This window comes from Ciconia boyciana, chromosome 1, assembly GCF_034638445.1.
Source record: "Ciconia boyciana chromosome 1, ASM3463844v1, whole genome shotgun sequence".
In the NCBI taxonomy this organism is placed as follows: Eukaryota; Metazoa; Chordata; class Aves; order Ciconiiformes; family Ciconiidae; genus Ciconia; species Ciconia boyciana.
In genome coordinates, this window is record NC_132934.1 from 117902346 (window position 1) to 117922709 (window position 20364).

General features: G+C 45.0%; 1 protein-coding gene across 1 annotated transcript in view; it reads left to right on the plus strand.

Annotated features, from left to right (window-relative positions):
- The first annotated feature begins 472 nt into the window (after nucleotides 1-472).
- The window catches only part of KCNE2 (potassium voltage-gated channel subfamily E regulatory subunit 2), a 107001-nt gene continuing 87109 nt past the window's right edge, over nucleotides 473-20364 (plus strand). Inside the window, exon 1 of the mRNA XM_072851993.1 lies at nucleotides 473-494. The gene's annotated coding sequence lies outside the window, so the exon portion shown is untranslated. The remainder of the gene's footprint in view (nucleotides 495-20364) is intronic.

The window sequence follows — 20364 nt, forward strand, 5'->3', positions numbered from 1 at the left end:
TTTCCAAGAATAAGGATAGTGAAAATTGTTGTTTTGTCCACACTGCATTAAAAAAAATAAAATTTTTTCAGTGGTTTTGCTGAGAAGCTTTGGTGTTTCCATGCTTGTGATTTCGCAATGGGATACCATAGTGTCAGGGGCATGCCTTTTGCTGTTTTTCCAAGATAAATTGCCTCTATTTGGCCTGCTTAGCAACTCTTGAAATTTGACAGGCACATGCAGTCAGTAGAGAGATTTAGAAAACTTGGCACCGAGGCATGCTTCAGACCACGACTTCAGAAGCTAAGCAGAAGTTTATAGGTGGCTCCTTGGGAATGCTGTAGTGCTAGGCACAGAGGCTGAGAGCAGAAAGACTGTTTTGTGTGCTCTTAGTGCTCCAGAAAGCATGCCAGAAAGCAAGATGGAGGAATTCTTCTGGATTACTACAAAAGGAATATAAGGGAGAGTACACAAGACTGAAAAGGAAGAGACAAAGATTTGATCAGTAGAGCCCAGTAAGTAATGGAGATCCGTTTTCACAAAGTATGTACCGACTACAACTGGCTACGACCGTCAGACTCAGCATGGGAGATGGTGAGGATTAAAGATAAGGAGGCAACTTCAATTTAATCCCTGTTGCTTTATATAAGCATTGCTGGGTTGTTTGGGCATACTCACCTCCTCCAGGACTCAGCCTCCTGGATGAACCAAAGTCATGCACAGACTGAGACTGGTGTTGGCTGCAGCTTTGCTTGGAGAGTTGTTGAAATGGGGAGATGCATTGTCAGTGATGCAGAGGGTACAAAGCAAAGTAAAAACAGTCTGGGTCTGGGCAGATGAACATTGGCTTGGCAATAGAGATTCTTTCCCTGCCTCCTGGAGAAAGTGGCCAAGATTGACAAGTGATGTAGTTTTGGGGGGAGAAAAGTAACACTGGAGGAGTTCTATGCTACCTGGGGTCAAAGCCCCCTGGTGCTTATGCTCTCCATGACAGAAGCCAGCACCACCCTCCCCTCGTTCCTGCCTCACAGTGTCATACAGGAGCGGCCCATGCTATGCTCAGCTTCCCTCTCCAGCCTGCAGGAGGAGGGATAGACAGACAGAGCCACAGTGCTTACGGGAGGGAAGTCTCGCCATATTGGGCAGACTTGACCAAAACACACTGGGAGCAGAGTGTGTAGTTTAGTCATTCTGCAGTTACTCATTTGACACTCTAGGCGATGCTGGGCAAACTGGGTCTTGTGGAAGCAGCAAGCCACAGGGACACCAGGTCCTATGCATGCGTGGATAAGCACAAGTATTTCTAGTGTTTGTTTCCTGTTTCCCTCTTGTATAGATGTTCTTTCACTCCTGTTCACTTTCTAATGTGAACATGGGTCTGGACTGGAAATCTTTGTGAGTACATGGAAAGGTTACCCACTATTCATCCCTCAGTGACTGAATAGCAACCTGGAAACTATTCCCAAACCAGTCAAAAGCCTCCTTCCTCGATGGTCCTGTGGTCCCTGTGGTCCCTGTGGTCAGGACCACAAATAAACCCTGTGGTCATCATCTTGAGTTTGGAGAGGACAAACCCCCTATATGAATCTCTGGGGGAAAAAAGTAAAAAGCATCTTATTTGTTTAGATGTTGTATCCATGTCCTTGTATCTTAGATAGCAGTGTTTTGACTAACTGGGAAGGTTCTGGAGCTCTCCACCTCAGAAGAGGACTCAAAAGTGCCAAGGTAGAGCAAATCAGTTAACTTAGAGAAGTTGAGGGATAGAGGAGATGATTGGTTTTGTTTTCAATCTTACAGTGGCCAATGAGATTAAGCCTGAACAATGTTTTTGCCATTCTATCTCCACGATAAACCCTGGAAACTGCTCCTGCTGATAGAATACCTGGAAACTGCTTTGTTGTTGAAGTGCTTCAGAGCCTTCTTTTCATTATTTACAGCTTTGCAAGTGGAACGTGGGCAGCTGAGAAGCTGAGAAAGATCAGGGAGGCCTGCATGCCTCAAGGTTATTCTGATTTTAGTCCCCTGTTTTATACACACTGGGGACTGATAGCATTTCCCTTCCCTTTTTGGTTATTTTCTATTCCTTCATCAAATCTCAGGAGCCTCTACCATTGTGTTCTAAGAGCAGCATCCTGCCAAGAGTCTGTTTATTGTGCTTGTGTCATTATTTACAGGCCTTGTGTCTGCTTAATGTGTCTAAGGCCTGATTTATACTTCCAACTAATGTAAATTTACACCCCAATCCTGTTTAATCTCCTCCTGCCAGGCTCACACACTTGACTGCATAGTCACAGAACAGATTTCTCCCTATTTGATCACAGAGGCTCTCCAGATTCAGAGCTTTGCCCTATTGAACACCTTCTAATGCAGACCCAGAGAGCTGGCTGGATAGGTAGGTGCCAAACTACTTGATACCATGATTTGGAAACTTATTTTGTTTATAATTCTGGATTTGTGCAACAGTATGTTGAGTATAAGCTCTCTTATGAAGTTTCTGCTAATCAGCAGAGGCAGCAATGTGATTTAGCATACTTTGAGGAGCAATAGAGGGCATTATACATGTGAAAAAGCAGTGGGCTGTGTCTTCACAGGAGATAATATAACTTGGGAGCTGCATCTAAATACTTCTTTCCTTACTCTGCTGTTCTGAGGCTGGCTGCTTTGCGCAAACAATAGAGACAGAGCTGCCATTACAGTATTTACGTCTCATTTCTCAAGGTAAACTGGGAAGAACAGGCAATAATAATGCTTCTTTACTGTGAATTGCCTCTGCAGATTCTCACTCTTGGGAACATGCCTCAGCATAGTCTATAGAACATCTCTAGCACATCACTGGGGATTGCTTCATGCATATTTATAAAGCACTTAGATATCTTTCAAGCAAAGGTGCGAGGCATGCATTGTGTTATTTTTAAAATGTGGCAAATACGCTGCTCCTACCACTGCACACTGCCTATGCTAGGCCTTCAGAGTCCACACACTCAAAGCAGGCAATTGCAGGCAGTAACAGGCAGTAACAAGCAGTGCTCAGAAGCTTTGAAAACTGGTTAGATAGAGTAGAGCACTGGCCATGTACATGTGTGTACATCGGCAGGGTGCTACCAGGGTCGCTCACCTCTGCTATTTGCAGAGTTGTTACCTGAAAGGAAGTCTCTGGATATTTCTCTTCCTTCCTTCCTTTACATTATTTGGAAAACGCTATCTCAGTCATTGGGAAAGTGCTGGTAATGAATGGTTTCCTCTGAGCACAAGTGGTGTCAGTATCTAGGGCAATGGTACCACTCATAAAGGCAGGCTGGGGAGCAGAGGTGAGCCCTTGGTTTCTCTAACTGTTGGACTGTGGGAGAGGGCTGCCTCTGCCTGGCTAATGAGTAGACTGAACCAGGTGTCCCCCCTCTTTGGCCATGCGATAACCCCAGGTGTCCTGTCTGCTCTACACTCTCTGCTGAAATACCAAGCAGATCTGTATTCCTACCTCAAGGATGAGGTCTCCAACCACATATACATGTGACCACCAGTGAACTACTGAAAAGGGCTGATCTGACTGAAAAATTAACCTGGAGATGAGATCACAGGCAGATCTGAGTTCAGGCAGTTCCCTGAACTCTCTGCTTGGTTGTTAGTGCTGACAGAAGAGGTTGGGCAATTGGGACACTGTAGGGAAAAGAGAAGACTTGGGCCGCTGGGATTTAGATCATATGGCTAAATTTCTTCTGTTGAATTTGTAGTGGCACACGAAGCCAGGTTTTAGTCCGATAGTTCAAGTGTCATGCTCTAACTTTTCCCTCATGGATGCTAAACGTGAATGCCTAAATTGAGCAAACTGGTGCTAGGTACCCTCACCTGGAGTACTAGGTACTTGGTACAAGATTTAAAAAAAAATAATTCATAACCAAGGAGCATCTGATATGACACTGAACGGCTGATTTTTGCAAAGATCTCACTATGCCTTGTGGGATAGGGTTTTTTTTAGAAATGTGGCCCATAGAGTAACACCATAGAAAAAAAGGTTTTATGTATAGGTGTATGTATATACAAATATGTAATATATATATGCATATATACACATACATAAACTTAGAAGTGGCATGGCTATTACAGTTGTAAGTCACTTGCTAGATAGATTTACCCTCTATTTATAGTGATAGTGTTACATGTACTTTCAGGTTTTAGTGATGGTAGGAGACAAATTAAAGCCACAGTGGCTTAGAAAATAATTTCCAAGCATTTTGGGGCACATATTGATTTAACTTGCTCAGGCACCACAAATCTCTAGGTGTTTTCCTTGTCTCAACCCTTCTTTGCCACTGCAGATCACTGCTGCAAAACCCAAGCTTAGCCTGGTTCTAGGCAGCTGATGGGAGAGCTAAAACCTGAGCTGCTCACTAGCATTTTGCCATTGACAGAATTTTTTGGATCTATTGGTCTCCAAGTTCAGTGTTGGTGCTCTCTGCTGTTTTTTTGTTGCGCACTGTATTCTGTTCTAGGAGGTGGTTTTGCAGAATGTTTATGTCCCAGAGGATGAGATTTCATTTTGAACTCAATTAGGAGTAAAGGGCTACTTCAGCACTGTCCTCAATAAACCCTTGTTTGACTAGCAGAAAGCTCAGCTTGCTCTGAGCCAAAGGGCTGACGTAGAAGTTGTGTCAGTAGAGGACTGACAAGGCACAGCAGGAGCTGAAGAGAGAAAAATTCAATCAGGACAACGCTGAGGAAGGAGAACGTTTTGAGCAGAGTGAGGGAAGAAGCACAGCCATTCACTCACCACACAGGCATGTATTTGGCTCAGGTGACAAACTGAAAAGTTTCTAGGCCTTTTCTCCACCTCAAGGAGGAGTAGAAAGTCCCTCTACTTTTCAGGCTTTCCAATGGAAAGGGCTCCAGGATGCAGGGCTGGTCAGGTCAGCCCAGACCCAGGCTGACATCTCCTCCTGGCACTGCTCCATGCTAAGGGGACAGATCAGCTCGAGTCACTGCTGGCATTGCAGTAGCTACACCAGACTCCCTCCCCAGAGGAGAAATGCACTTGGAGAGAGAAATCTGCACACAGGCCTTTCATTTTGTAAAGGGCCTCCCCTGCCCCTTTAGCTGACCAGTGTCCACAGGCACAGGGCTCCTGAGCAACCTGATCTAGTTGAAGATGTCCCTGCTCATTGCAGGGGGGTTGGACTAGACGACCTTTAAAGGTCCCTTCCAACTCAAACTATTCTGTGATTCCTCTGGGGCTGAGGTGCTGGCAATGCAAGCAGTGTGCGTGTGGGCATGCAGAGCCTACCCGCAAGAGGCGAAGAGGCATGTTCTGCACTCCCATTTGGGCTTGCACTGGCAGAGGTGTGAGGCGTGGACTTGCATTTGACCACGTGCCTGATGTGAAGCTGCTGTACCAAACAGGTGCTGAAGTGCCAAGGACAAAGCAATATCATCCCTTCCCTTCTGTGCAGGACTTACAAAGAAAGTCATGTGGGGGACCATACTTGTGCCGTGAAATAGGTGTGTTAGGCACTGATGAAGGCCGATTGATTTGCCTTGTTAACGGGAGGCTAAGATGTTGGAGATATCACAGTTTTACGTATTTACATAAGTAAAAAAATTCTGAAAACAAAGAGGACCCTATAGTTTAACCAGAAGAGAGGCAAATTCAGGCTAGAAATAGGATGCTCATTTCATCCAGTGACGCTAGTGCTTTAGTCTCAAGATCATCTTATACTACCAGAAACCAGTGAGTGAAACAGCCTTGCCCTTTCACTGCTTCAACGCTTACTTCAGTTCCCACATCACCCTCTCTTGGACACATTAGCACAAGTGTTTTCAAGGCCATAGAGAAAACTGGATTGGGAACTGGTCCAAGTTAGTCACACTCTCAAAAAGGAAAAGTTTGTTTTAACCCAGATCAGCATCCCAATTTGATTCCCCATTGCATCTCTAACGCATAGGATAATGGGAGGAAGTGAGCAGCATGGGATAAGACTGAACAGCGGGGGGCTAAGGGCAAGACGCCTTTCTGGGGTTCTGTTTTGGCTGATGGTGATGGTGAAACAATGGCCTAATCCCATCCCAATTCCATCACTTGTCTTGAAACCAAAATAAAATCTCTAAGAAGTATGTTCTAGCTCAACCAGGTGGACCAATTCTGTGAAAATCACTGTTTCTGTGGTAACGGATGACAAGCCTCACGCTGCTTTCACAGAGGTGCCATTCCCAGTGGGTTCATACGTGATTCACAAGCAGAAAACCAGCAGCTTGACAGGTGACAGATTCCACCTCATCCCATGGAAGAGGCCTGCAATGGAGACATCACTTCTTCCTGTGGTGGGTAGCCACTCTGATTTGAGACGTTTAAAATGATCCAAGGTGGAGTGATCAAGAATTTACCATCTTCTGCCAAGCAGGGCGTAACAGAACTCTAGCAGTCTACATTTCTCTGGTAGTCTGAAGTGTGACTTCTGATATATTAATTTGTACATAAATGGAAATGTTCACCTAGTCTGGCTTTTGCCTTCTTTTTACATTGGATTACTTTTTTAGGAACAGAGGTGAATATTGCTTACAAAACAAAGTTAAGCCCTTTAAACAAAAAAAACCCCAAAATGTGGTCTTCTGCAAACTAAGAGTTTCTGAATAATACTTTTATGCTCAACAACAATGAAGTAAGAAGATTTTAAGAGGTTGGGAAATAAATATTTTCTACGCTTACTTATTCTTTTAGATGAAGTCAATTGTAAAAAAAGTGCTTGGGTAATGAATGGTAAGTTATTCATGACTTTTTTGAAGAAGAAATAACAATGTGCCTTCTGTGAATATTAAGTAAAAGTAACCTTAGGGGGATGGGTTGGGCAGTGTTAGTCATACACAGGTTTTGAATTATTGATGTTCTACAACTGTCAGCCCTTACAAGCTTGCACTGTGCATCTTAGTCCCTTCAAGGCAGGTGGAATAAGTTTCTGCAGATCCATATATGTTTCCACAATAAGATACTATGGCAGCACACAGAGGAATTTGTAGTCGTGCTGATTTTTTAACTATCTCTCTGCAGAGTGGAGCCTCTCTTGCAAAACAGCATGTAGCCATGCTTTTCCCAGGGGCTATTCAGGCACACTTTGTGTGCTCCAGCCCAGTACATTTCCATGAACTACTTCCCATGTGCCTATTTTGAATACTCTGTGATTGCTTTAGGACTGCGGTTTCAGTTGTTTCTGAGCTGTTTCTCAGAGCTGAATTTGGTGAAGGTAATGCTGATGGTTAACAAGTCTCTGTCCTATAACGTATCGGTACCTTCAATCTAAGAAACCAGAAAGTATGAAGATTGGGACATAAAGCATTCAAAAGTTATGAAGAAGAATTATTAAACTGCTTGTGTGTTGTCCATCCCAGCTGCTTGTGTGTATGCAGTGTGATGTGGTTTCCAGTTACATGCTCGTGTGCTCTATTTTCTGTGACACGATGGCCCCTTTTAGCACTGGATGTGCTCATTGACTGGGTAGCAATTCGTTATTACTGGTTCATTCTCAGCATTCAGTGTGTGGCCCCAGGCCTTATTTACTGCAAACTATCTAAATCCTGCACAGACTCCACTCTAATTGATTTCCTCAGCTCCACTTTGATTTAATTTATGCCACTATACAGTATGCAAGCACTAGAGATAAAATTCACGCTTCTGCCATGAGTGGAAAAGCTTATGCTCTCTTGAAGGCTTCCCTGCAAGCTCTCCAAAGAGAGGTTGAGGGGAATTGCAGTGGTCAATAGTCCTTGGACTACTGGGGAGCTTCACCCCTGTGTTTTATGGACAGCAGTAATGGGCAGGCACTACTAGGCTTTGACTATCATTAGGAGAATCAGCAGGATGACTGTACCAGTGCGACAGAGGAGGTTGTGTTGAGGTCCTGGCCTGTCTTTCAGAGGAAGCTCAGGGAAGCATCCCCAGGCTGGGGGATTTCAGGTCTCAACAAAAGACCTCTGTATAGACATGCTACACATGTTTGCGTGACTCCCTATGCCTATAGTTATAACCACAATGGGTAAGTCATAGGCACATGGAGAACCAGGGTCAACGGCTGTTCTTGATGGAAGGGTGTGACAGTAGTCTTGGCAGCTGTGGGAAAAGGGGACGTGTCTCACAACCTCAACACTGGCTGGGGGTACGACAGAAAATCTCTTGCCTGTGTGCTCTCTTCTTTTAAAAGACATGATGGATGTTTTCTTGCTGGTGCCGCTTGAAGCACAGTGGTGGCAGAGGTCCTGGTGAGTGTTTTGGCCCCATAGTTGGTGGTGAGAGAAGCTCCAGTTCCTTCCATTGCATGTTAAACCCTACAGCAGAGACATTCCTGCTGCTGCAAGGCCATGTGCTGGACACCAGCTTCAGGGCATGCAGGCAGGGAGGGGTGGAGAGGGAAAGCAGAGGGAGTTGTCACCCCACTGTGCTTGTGTGCAGCAATGAACAGTGTACATGAGATATAATACATGAACAGCTGTCTAATAGTTGTGGTATAATTTAATCCTAACTGTCTTGATAGGCCTACATTCAGGATTTAGCATGAGGTGATATAGGAAATAATGTGTAATTACTATTAGAGACCGATTATGATAAGAATAAGAGTAGTAATTTAGGATGGATGAAAAGCTGTTGCAGGCAGTGTGTGTCAGCACAGAATTAAGTATGTTAAACAGAGGTTCGATGATCAGGAAATATCGGAGGTGTGGAGAGGAGACGGATGAGCTGGGCCAAAATGTCAGAAGAAATTCTCTGCTAGTCAGTTAGCCAATAAACATATTTTACCTTATTTAGAGTAGGACAAGATCATATGATTATATCCAATTATCATATCTAGGCTAAGATATTTTATATTATTCATTAAAATTAATTAAAATTATTGTTATCTGTTACTGCAAAAGACTAATCTTGTCAACTGTTGTGGCTTCTAAGGTCGTGCCTGGGAGCCAGCAGTCCAGGCAATAAGGGAGTTGGAAACCACGTGGACAGCAGCTCTGACCTCCCTGCCTGCATGGGGCAGGAGCCTGCTGGAGCTGCCTAGGGCTTCAGGGAGGCAGCGAGCAACCCCATCCTCTGTGCTACAGCTGCCCTCCTCCTCATATTATGGCCCCTCTCATCCCCTTCGCAGCAAATGGTGTAGCTGCTTGTGGGGCCCAGCCAGCATGGCTGGGGGCTGGCTGAGAGCAGGGAAGGACAGGGCTGAGCCTCGAGCACTGGTGACATTCCCCACTGCAGTGAGCTTTGCTGTCCCCTACCAGCCTGGCTCCCTCTACTCTCCTGCCCAGCAGGGCAGAGAAATTTTGCCCAGAGGGCTGGGATCAGCCTGTAGGGTTACAGGGAGAGGGAGAGAGACAGAGTCTTGGTTTGGAGCAGTTCCTCTGCTCCTCTATGCTCGTTCAGCACGAGCTGTGGTGGTGCAGAGAGAGGCAGAGGTGTGGGGAGGAGCATTGCCATGCTCCTGTCGTGCCTCTGCATGCCCCACCGAGGCTCGGCTGTGTCCAGCAAGGCACCTCTGGACTTCCTCCGTGCCTGGCACAAGTGGTAAATGAGACACAGATTGCTGTGTCTTGTATACAAAAGTGCAGCAAGCACAGAAGCTCTTCCCATCTTCTCTCCTCCTCAGCCAGGCTGCCACCTATGGAGAAAGAGAGTGGGGTCTTCCAAGGAAGGGCATCGTTCAAAGCGCCTTAGGAGACAATCTGAGAGGGGCCTGTGGTCAGCACTGCCTGGCTGCTAGCAAGGGTGGAGACAGTTCCCAAGAGTTTGAACACTCAAATACATTGATAGTCTGCTTAAAATAGAGTGGCAGGGAGTTTGTGACAATCCTGCAGTCTCTTGGGGATCTCCAATGAAGCAAATGGTTCAATGCAAATAAAAACAGACAGGTCAGGAAGAAGCTTTTCAAGCATAAAATACCACTGCCAGAAATATCAACTGAAAAATGTGCAAACTTTTTTTTTTTTTAATATGAAGTCTATACCAAATTATCATTGCTGGTTGTAACCATTTCCTCAGCCCCCACAGAGTAGTCTGTCTTCATTTGCTGCTATGTTTTGCTTAGATTCAAAGCTTTTATGGCTGAGATCTATCTGCTTTATGTGTTTGTAAAGCTCCATATATGTCTTGGGAGTTGTTTGAACAATAATAGTAAGTAAATAGCAGGTAGTTTTGGCTGAAATGCTGCAAAATGTATACTTCAGAGTCCTGTAAGGTGCTTGATTAAGTATATATTTGATTTGGGAATGCAACTGTGTGTGAAATCAGATGACAAAGGTTCAGGTGAGCTCTCAAACTGGAAGTCAGCCATATTGTGAAGACATTTCCATTCTTATTAAGCCCCTGGTACTGTCTGAAGGGCTAGTCTTTCCCAGACATCTGTGGTACAAGCCTGGAGTTTTCAATAAAAGTAAAGAAATAAAAATACAGATGAAAGTGTCTGCTTTTTGTTGAGGTAAATGACAGTTGTTGATAAACTGGGTCAGCTGAAAAGTGTCTGGAAGTGGGATTCATGTTACTGAACTTTAGATGTCTGGGGGTAGGTGTCTACATCAGAGCTGCTCCCCTGAGGTCTTTCTTGCCCTAATTTAGATATCTGCTTGAGGTTGGGATGAATCATGCCCTGCAAAGCACCTCAGCTGGCTAACTACAAAGGAAGCCTAGCTCAGTGGTTGGTGACTGCATTGGGGGAAGCCTACATTTTGGTTAGATTAATCCTGACTTGGAGGTTTCTATGCACAACAACAAGTTGATGAATATTGTGAAAGAAATAATTTGTTTCCTTTTACCTTTCACAGCAGGATGAAGGGGATTGCACCTCTGGGAAATGCAGTACCCTGTTTTTCTTCCTAGGATGTTTTTGCTTTTCTGGAGTTGGTGCTTCCGGAAATGACACTAGGGGGAACTGTGCAAGGTAAAACTTATTTTCCAGGCTTGTATTTGCGAGTATCAGAAAACCTGTCAGAGGGCATATCTTCATGGGCAGGTACAGGCTAACTTCTACCCAGAAGTCAAATAGCTGCCTTAGCACACCTGGCCACAAAGCCGTCCTGGAGCGTACAGAAGACCTCAGGTCTGTCCATACATGTCTACATAGGCATGATCTGAAGCAGTTGTCTAAAAAGCACAACAAAATCCTATTGCTGCGATTGAGAAAGGTCTGGATCCAGCTTCTTTGAGGTACATATGCAGATTACACACAGTAAGATACTGGATAACGATAAGGGCCCTTGATGTAGCCCAAGGAGCTAAATCACAGGAAATGTTTTAGAGATGGGGGAGTAAAAGAGTAGTTAGGGATGGAAGCGCTATGGAAATAGCAGAGAAACAGTCTTGGAGAAGCTGTCATGACTTATAATATCTGTGGCATTACAGGGTAGCCAGAGTCAGAGCAGTCCAGAAGGTACAAAGACAGCATCAAGCCCCTGGTCTCACTCTCTCTCTGCTGGCATCCTACCGTTCTTGGGAAAAACGAGTGGGGAGCTGAGCATGAGGCACTCTGGGACACTTCTGGCAGTGTGTCCATGGCACAAAATCACTGCTGTGTGATCTAGCTAACAGCAGTGACCGTTCACAGTCTGCCCACATGACCATGCCTTCAATTGCTACGTGACCTGGCAGCCCAGAGCTTTCACATGACTGAGGGATGAACTATGGCCTCAGAAGATGCAGAGGAAAATATAGCATGTGATATTGAGCTGTTTATAGCAAGGTGTTACTAGTTGCCTTGAGGCAAAATCTTTGCTCTATAGTAAGCTCCTTGCACAGTGAAATGGGAGGAAAAAAATAGATGAAGCCTAGTCAGATGCTAAGAAATAAGGGCTGAGATATTCTCTAATTGCAAAATGGAGGGTCTACAGTCACTGGCAATCACTGTACACATGAGAAAAAGAAAGCCAATGTACAGAAACAGTTAAGTGTGTCATCATGAGAAAAAGCAGAACTGACAGAAGGGGGAGACGAAGTAACCATAAGCAAGAAAATGTTCTGCTGTCATTTGTTTCTACTTTTTTTCTGGGAAACAGGACTTTGTGGGCATACTTTGTAAATAGGATCTCACCAAAGAATCTCTCTGATGTTGTCATTAATTTTTTCCTCCTTCCATAAACAAACCTAATAGCAAATAGCTCTAATAGTATGGTAGAATGTGCCCCTCAGGAAAAAAAGACAAGTTGCTTGAAGAGAAAAATATTGGAAATATGATTTGTGGCACAGTTTTTATTTAGATCCGGATGTAGGATAAGATATATCCATATTTGGCTCCAACTCTTGACATGAGACTTAGAAGAGAAAAAAAGGGGCCCCATCTGAACTTAGGACCTGAGAAAACTTAGGTTCCAGGCATATCCACATGAGACTTTCCAAGATAAATTAACAGCGGGCCAATTTGTAGATGTTGAGCTGGACTTAGATTTACAGACCAAGATGTGAAAGGAGGCTAAGAACACTTCACACAGCTGTGGAATTTGCCAGGGAAACTGAACCTTCATTTGTAGCAGCTCACCGGGAAAGGAAGTGGACAAAAAGGTGGAATTCAATTGCTAGGAGCCCTATTAGTCAAAAGTTGCTTCTGGTAGGCATCAAAGACAAAAAGCAACTGTAGCTTGGTCTATGATATTTTTCAACTTCTGGAAACACTATTAAATTTGATTTAGAAAACAAGAGGATAATGCAGAAATCCAGGGAGGCTGTTCAGCTAATTGCTCATGTGGTGATCAAGAAAAACTGGCTAGAAGAGGCTTGTTATAACTTTAAGGTTGGCCAAGAGAGAGAACCACGGTTGCCTAGTGAAAGTTCCTTGGAACCAACCTACTGAAGTGCAGCTTGAGTGTCCAAAGGTGGCCTGCATGCTTTTGGTTTGGATTTGGGAGTGGTGCAAGAACAGTGGACGTTTGTCTACTGAACAGGCAATAAAACTATGAAATGCACAGCGGTGATGGACAGCAGTTCAAACATAGCTCTTCTTAGACCTGTAGCAGTCCAAGAGAGCACTGTTCTTCAGGGCCTTGAGTTTCTGCCTGCATCTTGGACTGCAAGAGACAGCACAGTCCGTGCAAAAGAGAGGGGAGGGTGTTTCAAGTTCCCTGATAATGCTTTAGGCTGGAAGAGCTTTTTATTAATCTGTTAATTCACTGTGGCTTCTTTTTATTGGCACACAGATGAAACACCTAAGATTTGGGGGATGAAAAAGTCCTGAAAGCTCTGGTTTCTCCCAGGGTATGCAGTTTATTTCTGCACATAATTGAAAATTAGCCGTGACATCTGCAGTATCTGTCAGACGCTAGCACAGACACTGGCAATTAGCAAACTTTCTCATGCAGTAGCTGAACACGCTGGTCATCACCACAGCTGAGATTAGAACCAGGAACCACATGCTCCAGAGAAGCAACCCCACCACTGCATGATGTATGAACCCAGGGAAAGCTTCTTTCTAACCTTGGCAGTGCTCAGCTCGCAGAAGATGAACTTCAGCTATTTTCTCACATTCAGAAATCCTGATGTAACTAGATGTTCTTGTAGGAAGTGGGAGGTCTAGACAAATGAAAGATTTTAGGCACTCCTATTTGGGGAGCACCCGAGGGAAGGACTGTTTGAGTAATTTGTTTGTACAGTGCCTAAAATAAAGGGGCCCTGGTCCATAGTGTTAAGGGAATAGAAATAATGACAACAACAGTAGTCTTTCCCTTTTCAGAGGGGGCTCCTCACAGGATGGACATAGAACGCAGTAGGCTGGGATTTGACCTAAGAGAGACTTGTAAAGCATTTTTAATTTCTGTGTGGATGGACCCTTTTTGACATCTGAATATGACTCATGCTTTATCAATGTGACAAGTGAGGAGGAATGTGAGAGTTGGCTCTGCCTTTGTGTACAGGCAGATAGGTTTCCATTGAAGATGGAAGGTTGGTCATGTGCACCCAAGTGTAGAATTTGAAGTACAAAAAATACATCCTGTAAGTTCTGAGTACGTAGTGACCACACTACAAGTTGTTGATATCCAAACCTCTTTTATACCTAGTGTTTTTCTCCATGTGACAGACAGGAGCTATCCTTTTCCAAGGACTCTGGCAGCCCTGGCTTTGTACAAATGCTACACCTTCAGAGGTTGCCTGCTTTTCGTGGGGCGTTTACTGAGATGTGAAGGCGTTGACTTGTATAATAAGAGCTGAGCACTCAGTGTTCCCAGCCCAGCTTGGCTCCCCTCTGGTGGATTTGAGGTGCACAGAGGGAGGGAATTCAGCTGTTAGGATCTTCCTTTTTGTTCAAGTATAACTGCACAGAAAAGTATATGAGTGCTTTCAGACTGAGTGTCCTCTTCCTCCTCAGTAATGAAGATAGCAGGATGGGCAATGCAGTGTTTTCTTCCTTTAGCCTGTTAGCAGCTCAAGCTACCGTGGAAGCTGCTCTCTGCTGAATTTCACTTGAGAGGCAGCTGCTTTTCACATGGTGGGAGTGCACCTGGTGGGGTCATCAGGAGTAGCAGCTGTCAAAGTGAGCTGGACCCATTGGGGTTACAAGTTGCTTTTAACATGTTGTTCTGATCACCTCCCCTTGTGTCAGAGTTCCTGGGTAATGGCAGTATAAACACCTTGCCTCAGAAACCCACCTTCATGGGTGGGTAGGTAGGTAGTCATACGGTAGGTAGTAATTTTTTGGGTGGTACTATGGGCTAATACTAAAATAAGCTACTTACCTAAGATGTTGGAAAGGTCAGTGATGCTTTCAGCAAAGGAAAGTTGCTGTACTCCAATCCTTGCTGTTTTATCCTGCAGTTTGTTCAGCTCTGATTCCACAGAAGACTTCTCTTGCCTTTTTTTTCCTGATTGTTCTGTCACTGAATTGTGTAATTAATGTCTTTAATATAGCAATCATAACGTGAGGCAGTAACAGAGACACTCTGGCAACCAAAACAAGTGAAAACCCCTGTAAGATTAATGCTCTTGTTCTTTCTCCCATGGTAAAATGTCAATATTTTAGGAGAGAAAATGTTTTCAGCTGTGCACAGAAGGGTTTTTATTTAAGTGACCACAATTTCAGAGTTTCCATTGTGTTCTCATTCTCCCTCTCTCTTCCTTTATGAACAGGCTAGTATCATTTATTTAAAATTCTCTCTGTTTTCATTGGAATGTAGTTAATTGACTTGGAAGGAGTATAATCTCTTGAAGAAAAACATGCTTACCATGTAAATAGCTCCTTCTCAAAAGGTTTGCAAAAAAGCAGATTATGTACAAATTCTTAGAATGCTCCGTGGTGCCAAACACTGTTGAATTTGCTTGAATTGGTCAAGTCCTGGCATCAAAGCATGACATTTATATGATTATTTATGTTGTTTATTAACTAATGTATAGCTGTGATAGTCTAATTACTACTGCTCTTAGTATGGCCATATAAGCTGTTCACAGCAATAGCACAAACCACACGCAATTTGGCTGGTTTCAAGTTTAAGCAGGGAAGTAAAAATTACTGGGTTTCATGCAAAACTGTTTGGCCCATGAACCTTTCATCAAATCTGCAAGAATAACTTATTTGTTTTTGGTTCCCCCCCTCCCCTTCTCCCTACACACACCCCTATATTATGGAGAAGCTTAAATGAATGTTGTGTTTTTGTTATGTAACTTCAGGTCAGTGGCTGAAAATCAGGCATATGATAGGTTTCCTTGTCACTGATTGACCAAAACCATTGTATTTGAGTATATATAGGCATAGCAATGTATCTCACTACTGTGGTCCACCCTTCATGAAATGATGAAAAAGTCCTTGACACCACATACTTCAGACTCAGACCCAGCTCTGCTGGGCAGCCTAGGTGGGACACAGCTACCTTAACTCCACTGTAAATGTTTGGATTCAAAATTTAGCTCCACTGCTAAGTTGCCTCAGGGGCAGCTGAAGTCCGTGCTCATCTGCCCCTCTGATGAGAAAGCGGCTAAGATCCCATTTCTGGGCGTTATGGCAGTAACACTGTTTTGACAGGGTCAAAGCAACAAGCCTCTCTCTCATGCCCAACCTCCCTAAAGATCCTAAGCTTGGTGCTCCCAGTCTGTGTTAACTGCTGCACTCTTGCTCTGACCAAAGGTGCACAGAAAACACTCCCTGTACCACATCAGCCATCACAGGAAGGCAGATCGAAAGTACCCCCCTGATTTCCAGGCTCGCCCATTCAGCCCTGCTGTGGGACATTGGGGTTCAGTCCCCTCTCCTGCTTGACTAGATACGGATCCGTATCGCAGGTGACCTAGGGGAGCACTCGCTCTGCAGCCCCTTTGGAGCTGTGTCTGGGGCACAGCATCAGCAAAATCAGCTGACCCTGCAGGAAGGGTGGGAGGACGGTGTGGATTTATAAGCCTGTGGAAGCAGTTGAGGTCAGTGTCATGCCAGCTCCATGCTGGCACCAAGCTGGTGGGACCTAAGCCAGTCCTATGAGGCATTGCTATGTGTTGGATGAGAGCTATGTTGGCAGTTAGGAGGCCTGCTCTGCTCTTGGATGTGCAAGGTAGGTACAGTCCCATGCTCTGTGGTGGCACGGGGCTGGGACTGGCACCAACTTGCATCCCCCTGGCTTGGGCAGAGCTAACATGTGGTTGCATGCTGCGTCTGACTGTACAGACATGCCTTGTAACTCCCTAGCCCAGCCATTAAGGCAATGTTTAGAAAAGAGGAGCCTGTCTGCAAGTTGTGATACTATTGTACACTGAATAGGAAGACCAGGCAGAGGCAGATTGTACAGGTATCTACAGCAGCAGCCTATGTAGGAGCGATGAGAGGGCAAAACCACCCCTCTGTCTCCTTTGTCAGCCTTGGACAGTCTAGGCAGGATGCTGCTGCTGCTGCCCAGGGCGGAGTCTGGGTGCCTGGGACCGTGACAGCAAGTTGTCTTCCTTGGAAGCCAGCAGGACCAGCAAACCCTGAATTTCCAGTCTCCATCCCCTGATTCTCCGTTTAGCACTGCCGCTTTGTTTGCCTCTTTCGTCCTCGTTCCCCTCAGTTTTGGAGCAGCAAAATTCAGTTTTGCCTACACCGCTGAGAAGCCTTTAGCTGGCTTTGGGTGGGAGCGGACTTTTCTGAAAACTGCCGATGGCATCTGAGTCCTGGAGAGGGACAATATTGAGACATATCCATGTTTTTGGCATTTCCCTTGGCTGGCTCAGCAAACTGCACTTTGTGGCTCTTGCTTTAAAGCGTGCTGTTCTCATGCCTCGTTGTGGGAACAGAGGCCCCCGTATCTTGGATGCTGTGAATTCCCCATGGCAGCCCAGCATCTAAAAATTGGGCATGGCCTCATGAAGTGTAGCAATGCCCTGGAAAGCCTCGCTCAATGTCAAAGTATAATGGACAAAGCCAGGTCAGGGAAAGAAATTCATGGTGTTGGAGTTATTAGGCTTTGACAGATACATGGTCATTCCAGTTTTTGCTCCCTGTTTCTTCAAAATAGGTTTACTCTACCATACTTTGAGCATTTCATTACTTTTAAGCAGCAGTGTAGCCTCAGGGAAATGAATGGATGGCGCAGAAGGGGAAGTTTGTTGAAAGAGATGGCTGAGGGGGGGAAATGAGAGCACTTGTGCTTCAGTTCTCACAGATCAGGGATGTATTTAGCTGAATTCTGCAGCTCCACTGTCCAAAAGTACACAAACAAACATGTTTTATTCACACACAGAATTACTGTTTTTGTGCAGTTAGGGAGGGAGGCAGGCAGGGAGTGGCTGGACAGAGAAGGGCTTTTTGTTCTCATTTTGCCTTTGGCAAATGCTCCGCCACTCGACTCCAGCAGCGTTTGCAGAAGAGTTGAGATTCTCTGCTGAAAGGTGCAGAGCGCTGAGGCACTGCAGCCTGTTCTGCAGGCATGAAGCCGATGCGTGTGCAGCATTGGCCTAGCTGTGTTACAGGCAGAATACCAGTGCTTTCTACCTATAGCAATGGTTTCAAAAAAGAAAAGGTGCAACCACAAAAAGACTTTTTTTTTTACAAGCAGCAACATTTCTAAACAAATCATTTTTAACCAGCTCGAGAAAAGACAAATTAATTCTGCATGTTCTCAGTCCATTGTCCTCTACCATCTATCATTCAGGATAACGATAGATTTTCAGTTTATAATTGAGTCAGCCTTCGTTGACAATTCCCTCTAATTTGTTTGAAATACTTTCCAGACCTTTGGTTCTTCGTAATTGCTCAGCAGAGGGAAAAGGAGGGGAGTGAATACGTTTTCAGATACCTGGTGGGATTTGGAAGCTTGGAAGAAATAGAAAGCCGTTGTAGATGCATCAGGCAACTATGCAACACGTTAGTTCAGAAGCAGTCTCTCCCACCATTTACCAACAACCATGGGCACAAGCTACCCAAAGTCCTGTGCTGGAGATTTCAAGCTCTTCCAGGTTGTAGACCCTACAGCTTCTCAGGTGAAGTGCTGACTTGCTGATTTGCAAGTGTTGCACAAGGAGCGTAAAATGTCCTTTTGCAGGTCCCCTTAAAGGTAGGGAAGAATGCTTCTGTCCACAGACAAACCTCTCAATGGGTCTGCAAACCACAGTTTGAAAACTGCTATCTGTAACAGACCTGCACCAAAAGCTCTCAGAGCACAATGTGTGACCGAAGAGCATCAGGTCTGGCCAAGTGGACCATCAACATTCTTGATTTCTGCAGCAGTAAGGGTTGGGTGTGGTAAAAGTGCCCAGATCATACTGAGAAGGGGACAGCCTTTGCTGGGACAGAGGAATGGAAGAAAACCCAGATTTCTGCTTTCTGGGGAGAAAATTCCTTGATGATCTCAAGCCTAGGGGTTGGGAGCAGATGTGCTAGGTACCCTAGCCAGGCACCTTGAAGGAGCACTTTGCTTGTCACCCCAGTTCTAGCATGAACAGGTTAGTGTGAGGATGGGCTGAAGGGACAGAGGGGAGTGCTTGAGAAAAGAATGTAAGCAGAATGGCAGAAGAGGGACAGGGATTTAGGGCATAAGGCTGAGTGTTTTATTACAGAGCAGTGGGAAACACGACTGTGGAGAAAGACAGGGATAGCTGAGCTAGCCAGGTTGTTATGGGGACTGTAAGGTTGCTGTGGAGGGAGAGCCTGGGAGAGCTCCTGGGACCCGAATTTCAGTTCAGCGATATGTTCAAGATTATTTATTAGGAGTATTACAGGCGTGCCCTGGAGCCCTAGGCTGGGACCAGGACTCCACTGTGCTAGATGCTGTCTTTTCCTTCCACAGCTAACAAATCATGTGGGCAGCCTTTTCTGCTGCGTGCTAACTGTGCCTCTCTCCCTTTCAAAGCTCAGTGTCTGTGTGAATCATATCTAATATAACTAATATTTTATTACTAGGTATTTGGAAGCAGACAAACTGAAAAAACAGCAATATCTTGATTTGGCTTTTCTCTTAATGAACTACTGAGAATGTGAATAATGTTTGCTATCCACATACAACAAGGCACTGGGAGTCTGTGCTGTCTGACCGATCTACTGAATCATTTCTTGTGTAGGTTTCTAACGCTGGCTCTGGCACACTGGGAGGCTGTGCTGCTATGGGAGGAAGAAGAGGTCAGACAGGAGGAAGAGGGACAGTGCAGCCAGGCAACTGCCAGCAAGGCCTGAAGTGTTCAGAAGAGAAGGGATGTTAGCATGGTTTCAGCTCCATCCTTGGACTGCTAAATCCTGGCTTTTTTAACAGGAGCCTGTCGGTAGGCTGTGATAAAGCAGTATGTTGTTTGTTTGCCAGGTAACAAGTATGAAGAAACCTTCACAGCTGTGGTTTATAGCTCATTGCATGCTCTGGAGCTTTCTAACTGCTCCACCTGGTCTTTCCTCCTCCCTGGGAGTCACTTCTGTACTACTGCCCGGAGAGGGAGGACCGTCACCCTCTTGTGGGAAAGGGATGAACTGAAGCAAGTGTAAGACAGGCCAAGCAGGAAGGAATGCCTGATTTGTCCTTGTCCAACGGTAAGGAAAGCAGGTCAGTGCTGCCAACATCCCTCCCAGTTGCCTATCTTGGTCATATTCACAACCTTTTGTGTTCACTTTTTGTGGCAATCACCGGGAGACACTGATTTTTGGGACGGCTTGTCCCTTTTTCATACATAGACTTATAGAATGGTTTGGGTTGGAAGGGACCTTCAAAGATCATCTAGTCCAATGGGAAGGGACATCTTTCACTAGATCAGGTTGCTCAAGGCCCCATCCAGCCTGAACTTGAACACTTCCAATGATGGGGCACCCACATCTCTGAGCAACCTGTTTTCAGTGTCTTACCACCCTCATCGTAAAAAATTTATTCCTTATGACCAATCTAAATCTACCTTCTTTCAGTTTAAAACCATTGCCCCTTGTCCTGTCATTACAGGCCTTGGTAAAAAGGCTCTCTCCATCTTTCTTACAAGCCCCCTTTGTATATTGAAAGGCTGCAATAAGGTGT